General features: G+C 42.6%; 1 long non-coding RNA gene across 2 annotated transcripts; it reads left to right on the top strand.

Moving 5' to 3' along the window:
- The first annotated feature begins 221 nt into the window (after positions 1–221).
- Positions 222–4,826, top strand: LOC125524099. 2 transcript variants are annotated; one of them, XR_007290544.1, is made up of 6 exons: positions 222–663; positions 937–1,010; positions 1,718–1,823; positions 2,131–2,327; positions 2,403–2,504; positions 4,607–4,826. It is a non-coding gene; the product is annotated as an uncharacterized LOC125524099 (long non-coding RNA). The 2 variants fall into 2 exon arrangements; XR_007290543.1 differs by having other exon boundaries at positions 2,131–2,504.
- The last annotated feature ends 5,853 nt before the right edge of the window (positions 4,827–10,679 follow it).

Genomic DNA, 10,679 nt, shown 5'->3' with positions numbered 1-10,679 from the left:
GCGTATCATGACCAACTGTCGGTAGGGAATAGTTGGATATTTGATGTCCGATTGTTGGTCGGGGAAGCTTCTTTTCCCATCTGACCGTTGCTCGGTGATCAATGCCGACCGACTGCTAGTTGCAAATTGGGCCGGCCCATCTCTGCGCGCGCGGGCCAAAAACTTAGCGCCAGGCCTCCCTCATATTTTTCCATATGGCCTACTTGTGCCACGACCGCACACACCCCACCTCACCAAACCTAAATCCTCTCAGGCGCTCCCTCCCTCGGCCGCCGACCGCTAGATCTAGCAAACTGCGCGCCGTCGCCACTCGCCAGCACGCCGTCACTGCGATAGTGAGGTTGCTGCCATGTCCCCTTCATCCTCCTCCACCCCCACTGCTATCCCCCCAGTGCTAGTGTGCTCTCCCCCTTGTTCGCTAGGGAGAGATAAATTGCACCGGCGCGGAGAGGCCAAGGCGCGATGGTGGACGCCGCTGTCTTTCTCAGATCCGGGGGTGAGTGAGGGAGGTGCGTAACTAGGGAGAGAGCACACTAGCACTCTCTCATCACCCAAGCGCCTCCACCGCCGCCGTCACGCCACGGGCCTCCTCCAATCTGCCCTCGTCGGTTCTGTTCAAGGGGGATCTGGCCGTTGACTGCTAGTGTTTCCCCTCCCTAGGCGGTGAGTGTTCTTTTCCCTCTCCGTCTCCCTCTCTACCCCCTCCCCCATCCAGGGGCGGATCCAATGGATGTTCCATGGGCGCCATGCCCCCCCTCCCCCATTGAAAATGCAAATTATATTTACTATATAGTAGTTAGGTTAAGTTGTGTGTACTATCTGTGTTTAAATACGAGAGTATAAGCCTGGCACCCCCTTTAGTGTTGTTCTAGATCCTCCACTACCCCCATCAGTGCTATCATTTGTTTATTTATTCCTTTTCCCTTTTCCATTCAGATCAGCCATAACTGATGGTAGTACTTCTATCCAGCAAGGAGCGCTTTGGTTGGGAGCTCGAGCTTGAGTAGAACGTAAGATATGGTTCCTGTAATAGGGTATTTTGTGCATTTTCTAGAGTGTATTGAACAATTGCGAAATTTTATTACTAATTCTTATAGTGAAAAGATAGATGTAAGGTCATGGCAGATAGTTTTCTAGCAATTCTGTACTTGAATCGACAAAATCTGGTAGACATATAATCTAGTAGACATTTGTGAGTATGAAATTTGCTCCTCTTCTCTTATGATGACTTCGCCGGCAATTTTATTTTTCTTATATTGCTATATCATTTTGTGCTTCTAATGTTTTTCTGCACCATTCGACCTAGTATGCTTTGCATCAAAAAATTTAAAGTGCACCACGCTTTTTCATCAAATATTCATCTATAGGTAGTATGAATTTTATTTTATTAAACCTCCCTGGGCCATTCGTGAGAGGGAGGTTAAGGATCTCTTTTACAATGTAAATATTCAGTTTTTTGTAATGATTTTCGCAATAGCTTTTCTTGTGGGTTTGGCAATTATGTAAAGATAATTGACAATAGCACAAACTAACGAAGTTCTTTACCATGTTTGTGTAATTTGTACAAAGTAAGGAAACTATGATGTAGGTTGCAGTTCATTTACGTGGCACTGTAAGGATTAAAACATATTTATTCATGCCTTAAATTTATGTTGCCTTTTTTATTGAAAGTAAAGACTGCTTTCTCGTGACTCTTGTTTGAAAAGTTATCTCTCAGGTCGAATTAGCTCATGGTGGAAGTGGTTAATCTTACTCGTATGATCGTCCAAGTAGCGTTAGCAATGAACGCCATGGAGGTGTTTCTAGGTGCTCTGAGTACCAAGGTTTGTACTTCTGTCTTGTTAATGAGTTCACTGCAATCCAATTTACGGCGTGGAAGGTGTATTGTTTCATATGGATCTTTGTGGATGTTCTGATGTGTTATTGTAATCCAATTTTGTTTCAAGCACACCAACTGAGTTTCAGATCTTTATTTTATATGGGTCCTAGATGGCATAAATGTAGAGTTGTGCAGATTTTGAGTTATGGGCCATTTACCTTACAGCGCACATTTCTCCATTGATTTCCATAGCTGCTAAATGTTTCCTGTTGTATTTTCAGCGATGTACTCATATAATGTGTCTTTTGCAGGAGGAAAAATGGCAAGCGCAATCGGAAAAGTTTAAGATGGTGGGGTCATCGAGGACCAACTGAAAGTAACAGAGTATGAACTAATGAGAAGTAGGAACCTTCAAGAAAATGAGAGACGGAGGGCAGTGGTACGCGAAAAAAGTACTGTTGTGAAGCAAGATACGGAAGCAAACCACATACCAAAAAAGAAAAGAATGGTATGTGGCTTTCATCACATTTATTTCCTCCGCCAAGAAGAAAATGTAGCTTCCAGCACTAACCTATCTATGCAGGCACCTTCCCATGCACCTGTATGCATGAATGAAGGACGTGTTTTGAGGTCTAGTGTAACAAAACATCATGATCATGTAGACCCTACACATCAGCCCTCGAAAGTAAGCCATCCTGCTGAGTTAAAACTGTAGTATATTCATCCACACAATTTTATTTTTGGTGGAAAGTAAATATAGGTAGAACATTCAGCAGTACAAACACAACTAGCTGAAGTCAGTGATATAAGTTATATTCTGTTCTGAAAATAGAACATCTAAAACACATGTGCTTTACGTGATGGCTTAGTTCCTCCTTGGTTTTCCTTTTTAAATTCATCCTAATTTACTAAACCTTGTAGTTCTGTTATCTGGGCTAGACCTCCACATGTGTGTTTTATGTGATGATTTAGTTCCTCTAGAGATTACCTTGAAATTTGGAATTTCAAAGTCTTCCTACGATTACTAATTACCAAGATATCATGTGGTGACTGTTGCTGTCGCAGTGATGTGGTGTAGTCAGCATGGGTTGTGCAGTTTAAGTTTTGGATGTCATTCCTGAGCTACTTTTTATCTCCTCCTGTGATTACTAATTATCCTGAAACACCAGAGCATGAGAAAAGGAGGTGACCTTTTGTTATGCTCTTTTTTTGCCAAATGAACTTGGTTCTCTTTCTCTCTCCACCTTTAGATCGACAGAGTAGCATCTTACACCATAATTTAGCCGCACAAAACTTAAATCTGAGTTATATTGATGGTTCTCAACATCGTGGCACCGATCGATGCCTCCCCCCTCACACACACCCATAGTTGAGTTCTTTAATGATTGATTTACTCTCCGTATCCTACCCATCAAATCCGAGTTATACTGATATGGAACTTGATCTCCTTGTAGAATTTTAGTTTTGCATTTTGTTATATTTATAATGGGGCATCGTATTATTAACTTACTTTTATTCTCTATACACTGAATGCAAATGAGGTATTTTGTGTTTTTATTCTCTGTTTTGCACAAGTGGCATGCAACCGTTTCCATGCTTTTTTTTATCTGGAAGCAACAGCAAGGATATATCATACATGAGGGTACTTAAGTCCAGCTAGGAAACAAAATAGCTTTGAATACCAAACTCAAGAACCTACTTTTGTAAGTTGACTTTTAGTGCTGCCACTATCGTGAACTATATGCAGCATGGAGCACTCTAATTATTCTTCTGCATTGTTCTCTATCTCTACAACTACTGTAGTGCAGGCTGAATCGATGGCATGTATGATTGCATCTCAATACTATTTGGTGCATAGTATATTGGTCCCAGCCTACTTGCTATAAATGCCTGATTTTGATGGATTTTTTTCATGGATTTGATTATGCAATCTAGAGTTTGTACCCTTCTGAGCCAAATTCAACAGAGTATATCATCCAGTACTAGCAATTTCAATTATCATGGTGTATTAAAGTCAAAGATAAATCCACTATGAACTACTAGAAATCTGTACATCTGCTGTAAGAGTCACATATATATATAGGGTCGCGCTATTCGTCACCCTGGGTGAGGAATAGTTATTCTTCACCCCCTGATTTTGCCATCAATGCACCGTAATTTTACGTTCCGTAAGTTTTGTCTTATTTCCGACGCAAAAAGAGACCGTAAGAAAATATATAATCGCCGTAAAAAATATTTTATGTTATGTAAAATAACAAACGTAAAAACATAGTCCAAAATACACATAAACTGCAAATTTTCTTGTATTATGACCTATATTTTTATTTTCTTATGTCAAATTTTATGTAGTGAATCAATAGGAATGTAACTATGTGAATTCCAAACGTAATTTAATTATGAAATAATCATAATATTACCTCGGTTGAAGAATAACTTATTCTGCACCCTAGATGATGAATAGTAACACTATATATATATATATAGTTTTCAGTTGTATGTTTTTTGGAACAAGTTTTGGAATATGGGCAATCGTACAACGTAAATGATGCATTTCCTTTCGAATGGATAGAAAAAAGTGGGCAGAGGGCTTCTATGGCACATTCATGGCTACTGCTGGAAGTTGATTGTCGGTCTTCATTTCCTGAAATGCTATTTTTATAGATTAGGCACATGTATTCCTCATTTTGTGTTGTTGTGTGTGCACAGTCCACATGTGAATTCTACCTGCATTCAATTTCATAAATTAATTGAGCATTCCAATAATTGAGACTTCTTTAACTTCTGTAGTGCGCAAACATAAGGATTGGACTCATAATGAACCATGAAGCCAGCGATCCGCGTCAACTGGATGTCTCATACTTTCATTTTTTTGGCTGTCCTTCTGTAAATCTGGTCTATGGTGTTTTGGTGCTTAGAATAGGCTGAAGTGTATGTATGTGACAATTAGTTAATGGAATAAAAAATGTTTGATGCACCTAATGTATGTTGTCTTGGTGATTATGCTTTAGAACACATGAATTATATGTACGCAACAATTAGTACCATATGTTAACTACGGTTGTGGTTTCCCAACCAAAATGTTTATCAAATATTGGTTTTTTTTGAGAGATGATCAAATATTGGTTGGCAAAAGTAAACATGGTCTGGTTGTTGGTCAGCAAAACAAACCCTGCCTAACAGTCGGTTAGGAAAGGCTAACACCAAGCCCAACAAAATGTTGATCGGGAAAGAATTACCCATCAGATGGTCGGTCGGGAAAGGCCAATGAATGCCCCAAGAGACTGTTGGTCGGGAAAGGCCCATGGAAGGCCCAACAGACTGTTGGTCGAGAAAAATAACCCTTAGTCGTCAAGCAATCGGTCGGGAAAGACATGTCGGTCGGGAATGGGCTTTCCCGTCTGGACTTTCCCCAACAAACATGATCGGTCGGCAATAGTTTTTCCCAACCGACCGTTTGTTGGTGGAAGCTGCATTTCCGACCAACCTGGCTGTCGAGAATGTAGTGTTGTGGTGTAGTGGCTGGACCGACATATGCAAGCCCAGGGACCAAGGTAGTCTCGGAATCATGTCCTCCAAGTGCATGAACCTGGCTCTCCTCATGAGATGGCTTTGGCACATTGCAAATGATGATGGTGTCTTGTGGTTGCATATTGTTCATCGCAAATACCTGCGCGGACAACCCCTCGCCTTTGGCGTTAGGACAGGAGGCTCCCAGTTCTGGCAGTCCGTCATTCAGCTTCTCCCGGTCCTCCGCATTGGGATCTCCATCTCGATCGGAACTGGGACATCCACGATGTTTTGGTTCAACCGCTGGGCTGGGTACCTCCCCTTTGCTGCCAGGTTCCCAGACCTCTTCTCCATTGCGGTTGAACTTAGGAATTCCGTCGAGAAGGCCCTTATTGACTTTGGGCATCTCGCGTTTCGTCGTCCGTTTGGGCCCCTGGAGGCTGCCGCTTAACACGAGCTCCTTGATGTCGTGGCTCTACATGAGCCTGACTTGGCGCAGCCCCACGACCGGCTGTCCTGGCGCCTCGAGCCCTCTATCCACTTCTCCACGAAATCCCTGTACCAGGCCATTGCGCCCTCTCCTAGCCCGGCCGTCCTGGACTATATCTGGACCATCAGATTGCCCCTCAAGATCAGAATTTTCATGTGGCAATGGATCCGTGGTCGGCTTCCCTCTAGCGTGGAGGTGGTGAAACTCCAGGGTCCGGGTGATAGTATTTGCCCCCTATGTGGGACGGAAGAAACCTCGAATCACATCTTCTTCTCGTCCGTGTCCGCCCAGTTCCTCTGGGGCTGCCTCTGTGAGGCTGTCGGTGGCAGCTAGTGTAATACCAACTTCCCAAATGTCCTCACCGAGGTTCAGGTCTCCCCCATGACGGGCCGCCACATTAGGTGGCTTCTCATTGGGGTGCTCACGTGGACGCTCTGGACTATGCGTAATAAGCTTGTCATTCAGCGGGTTCCTCTCCGACGTGCTATTCATGATGTGTTCAAATTATGTGGATACTTGCAGCTCTGGCGGCGGCTTAGCCGTCACCAGGATCGAGACGCCATCACCACCATCATCTCTGACCTTCGCTTGATCGCTCTTCTCTTGGCGCCGCCGCTTCCTCCTCCACCACCCGAGCCGGATTAGCTCCTTGCATGCTACTGCGGTTGACCCGCCGTCGTTTTTTCTTTTTCAGGGCTTGTTGAGTTATTCCCTCAGTAGAACCTCTATGTACTCTATGTCGTGTGACTGCATGTGCGTGTGTGGGTGAACTTATGTTTTACCATTTGGCTATGGTGGTTTGCTTTATTTATAAAGCGGGGCAAAAGCCTTTTTCGGTAATCCCAATTTGGTGTTGAATGCAAGTCTGGACCAACCATCGTTTTTTATGCCCACGTCCTAGAAGAAGGGAAAAGAGTACGGTGGATTAAAAATCCGACTACCTGTCTACATGAAAAATGAATTTTTAAAGTTACATAGTGTTGGTACCCTCCTGGTTCCTTACAGTTTTTATTTTCATGCGTTTGTTGTGTTGCTTCTCATTTTTCCGTAAGAGGTTCAAGCTTGTAAGTGCATCTAGTGCCCCTTAGTGATTTTGGTGTATTGAAGACTTATATGTTAAGAGACTGATGCGTTTGTGAGTGTACACAGGTCTATAAGTCTATGAGGAGTTTGATATTTCAAAGAAAGTCGACCCCTAAAAATGAATGTCTTCTTTTGAAGACTTTGGATTTCTGAAGACTTTGAAAGTGAAGAAATTTGTGTGACCGTGGAGACTCGATATTCATGCGAGGAACATGAAGCATGAAGACTTTTGTTTTTGTAGTTTCATTTTCTCTTTCTTGAGTCATAGGAAACATCGTACTGTTAAAGGGGGTCGAGGTAAAACTAAGGAAAAGTTTCCAGGTGATGCTCAACTCAAAATCCTACACCTACCAATCCCTTCGAGTGAAGCCATTGGAAATCTCATACAGTTCAGTCAATTTCTTCAGTGACAGAGATGAAGTTCTTCTGCTCTTTGAGGAATTTGTTCTGACTAAGGAATTAAGAATTCGCCAGTGCGGATTGCCTACAAGTGAGGAACATGATAACCCTGACGAATTTGAACCTCAAATTTCCGACCGTTGTTGTGCTATGCGCCAGTTGTCCCAAAATATCTTACCAACCTAACGGTCATATCATTGAAGGGCATTTATGTCTTATCATGTCGAGTTGCTCCCTAGGCTATAAATAGCCGCCCCCTACAACCACTAGCTGGTTGGCTGCTCCGCGAGAAACTGACACTTGTCATTGAGAGCATCCCATCCTCCGAGGACTTTTAGCGAAAATCATCAAGTGAGGAAAACCCCAAAACCCCAAACCAAACATCTAAGAACCCAAGTGATTGAGCATCGCTGAAGAGATTGTTCCTATGTGGAACCGATGCATGTTACCTTTGAGGACTGTGCATCCTGCAGACGGTTAGGCGTCATGGTCTAGAGCATCCAAGAGGAAATTGTTGATCGTCGTGTGACCGAGTTTGTGAAGGTCTGGAAGTCACCTGAAGACTTATCACGAGTGATTGGACGAGGTCTGTGTGACCTTAGTTCAAGGAGAATACGGTGAGGACTGTGTGTCCGGGACTGTGTGTCCTCAGGTTTAAATACCTAGCCGCTCTAACCAGACGTATCACAACAATTGGAACTGGTCTACCAAATCTTTGTCTTCACCGAGATAACTAGTTATGTTTCCTCAACCCTTTCATTTCTTCATTACTGTGTTGTGTACCTGTTCATATCTGTTTGAAGACTTTGACTGAATACTTTCTCAATTTCCTCAGTTCAATTTCTTTAGTCTGTTTGCCGTCATCCTGTTTTATCCTGTGCTTACGCTTTATGTACTCCCTGTTTGTTTCCAATTCATCATGAAGTCCATGCTTATGTTATGTCATGTGTGCATCTGAGTACATATTCCACTGCAAGTAGTTCTTTGCTTAGGAATTTCCTTGATAACCCACAAGTATAGGGGATCGCAACAGCTTTTGAGGCTAGAGTATTCAACCCAAATTTATTGATTCGACACAAGGGGAGCCAAAGAATATTCTCCAGTATTAGCAGCTGAGTTGTCAATTCAACCACACCTGGAAACTTAGTATCTGTAGCAAAGTGTTTAGTAGCAACATAATATGATAGTGGTGGTAGCGGCAACAAAAGTAAAGACGACAAAAGTAATGTTTTTGGTATTTTGTAGTGATTGTAACAGTAGCAGCGGGAAAGTAAATAAGCGAGAACCAGTATATGGAAAACTCGTAGGCACCGGATCAGTGATGGATAATTATGCCGGATGCGGTTCATCATGTAACAGTCATAACATAGGGTGACACAGAACTAGCTCCAGTTCGTCAATGTAATGTAGGCATGTATTCCGTATATAGTCATACGTGCTTATGGAAAAGAACTTGCATGACATCTTTTGTCCTACCCTCCCGTGGCAGCGGGGTCCTATTGGAAACTAAGGGATATTAAGGCCTCCTTTTAATAGAAAACCGGAACAAAGCATTAGCACATAGTGAATACATGAACTCCTCAAACTATGGTCATCACCGGTAAGTATCTCGATTATTGTCACTTCGGGGTTAACGGATCATAACACATAATAGGTGACTATAGACTTGCAAGATAGGATCTAGAACTCTCATATATTGATGAAAACATAATAGGTTCAGATCTGAAATCATGGCACATGGGCCCTTGTGACAAGCATTAAGCATAGCAAAGTCATAGCAACATATATCTCAGAACATAATGGATACTAGGGATGAAACCCTAACAAAACTAACTCGATTACATGATAAATCTCATCCAACTCATCACCATCTAGCAAGCCTACGATGGAATTACTCATGCACGGTGGTGACCATCATGAAATTGGTGATGGAGGATGGTTGATGATGACGACGGCGACGAATCCCCCTCTCCGGAGCCCCGAACAGACTTCAGATCAGCCCTCCCGAGAGGTTTTAGGGCTTGGCGGCGGCTCCGTATCGTAAAATGCGATGATTTCTTCTCTCTGATTTTTTTCTCTCCGAAAGCAAATATATAGAGTTGGAGTTGGCGTCGGAGGGCATCCAGGGGGCCCATGAGGTAGGGGGCGCGCTGGGGCGCGCCCCCCACCCTCGTGGAAAGGGTGTGGGCCCCCTGGTCTTCATATTTGGCGAGGATTTTTTATTATTTTTTCTAAGACCTCCCGTGGAGTTTCAGGTCATTCCGAGAATATTTGTTTTCTGCACATAAAACAACATCATGGTAATTCTGTTGAAAATAGCGTCAGTCCGGGTTAGTTCCATTCAAATCATACAAGATAGAGTCCAAAACAAGGGCAAAAGTGTTTGGAAAAGTAGATATGACAGAGACGTATCAACTCCCCCAAGCTTGAACCCTTTCTTGTCCTCAAGCAATTCAGTTGACAAACTGAAAGAAAGAAAGAAAAACTTTTACAAACTCTGTTTGCTCTTGTTGTTGTAACTATGTCAAGCCAGCATTCAAGTTTTCAGCATAAATCATAACTAACCACATTTGCAATAATTCTCAGATCTCACAATTACTCATATCAATAGCATAATCAACTAGCAAGTCATAATAATAAATCTCGGATGACAACACTTCTCAAAACAATCATAGTGTGATATAACAAGATGGTATCTCGCTATCCCTTTCTGAGACCGCAAAACATAAATGCAGAGCACTTTTAAAGATCAAGGACTGACTAGACATTGTAATTCATGGTAAAAGAGATCCAATCATAGTCATACCCAACATAAATTAATAGTGATGAATGCAAATGACAGCTGTGCTCTCCAGCTAGTGCTTTTTAATAAGAGGGTGATGACTCAACATAAAAGTAAATGGATAGGCCCTTCGCAAAGGGAAGCAGGGATTTGTAGAGGTGCCAGAGCTCGGTTTTGAAATAGAGATAAATTGTATTTTGAGCAGCATACTTTCATTGTCAACATAACAACTAAGAGATGGCGATATCTTCCATGCTAAACACATTATAGGCGGTTCCCAAACAGAATGGTAAAGTTTATACTCCCCCTCCACCAACAAGCATCAATCCATGGCTTGCTCGAAATAACGAGTGCCTCCAACATACATCAGGTCCCAGGGGGAGTTTTGTTTGTAATTAATTTTGATTTAGTTTGCATAAAGCATGGGACTGGGCATCCCGGTGACCAGCCATTTTCTCGTGAGTGAGGAGCGGAGTCCACTCCTCTTGAGAATAACCCGCCTAACCCGGAAGATAAGGACAGCCTTTGTTGATACATGAGCTATTCGAGCATACAAAACAGAATGAATATTTGAAGGTTTAGAGTTTGGCACATACAAA

The sequence above is a fragment of the Triticum urartu genome, chromosome 7 (genome assembly GCF_003073215.2).
Source record: "Triticum urartu cultivar G1812 chromosome 7, Tu2.1, whole genome shotgun sequence".
Lineage (NCBI taxonomy): Eukaryota > Viridiplantae > Streptophyta > Magnoliopsida > Poales > Poaceae > Triticum > Triticum urartu.
The sequence above is the reverse complement of the archived record's forward strand: the minus strand, read 5'-3'. Positions and strand labels throughout refer to the sequence as shown.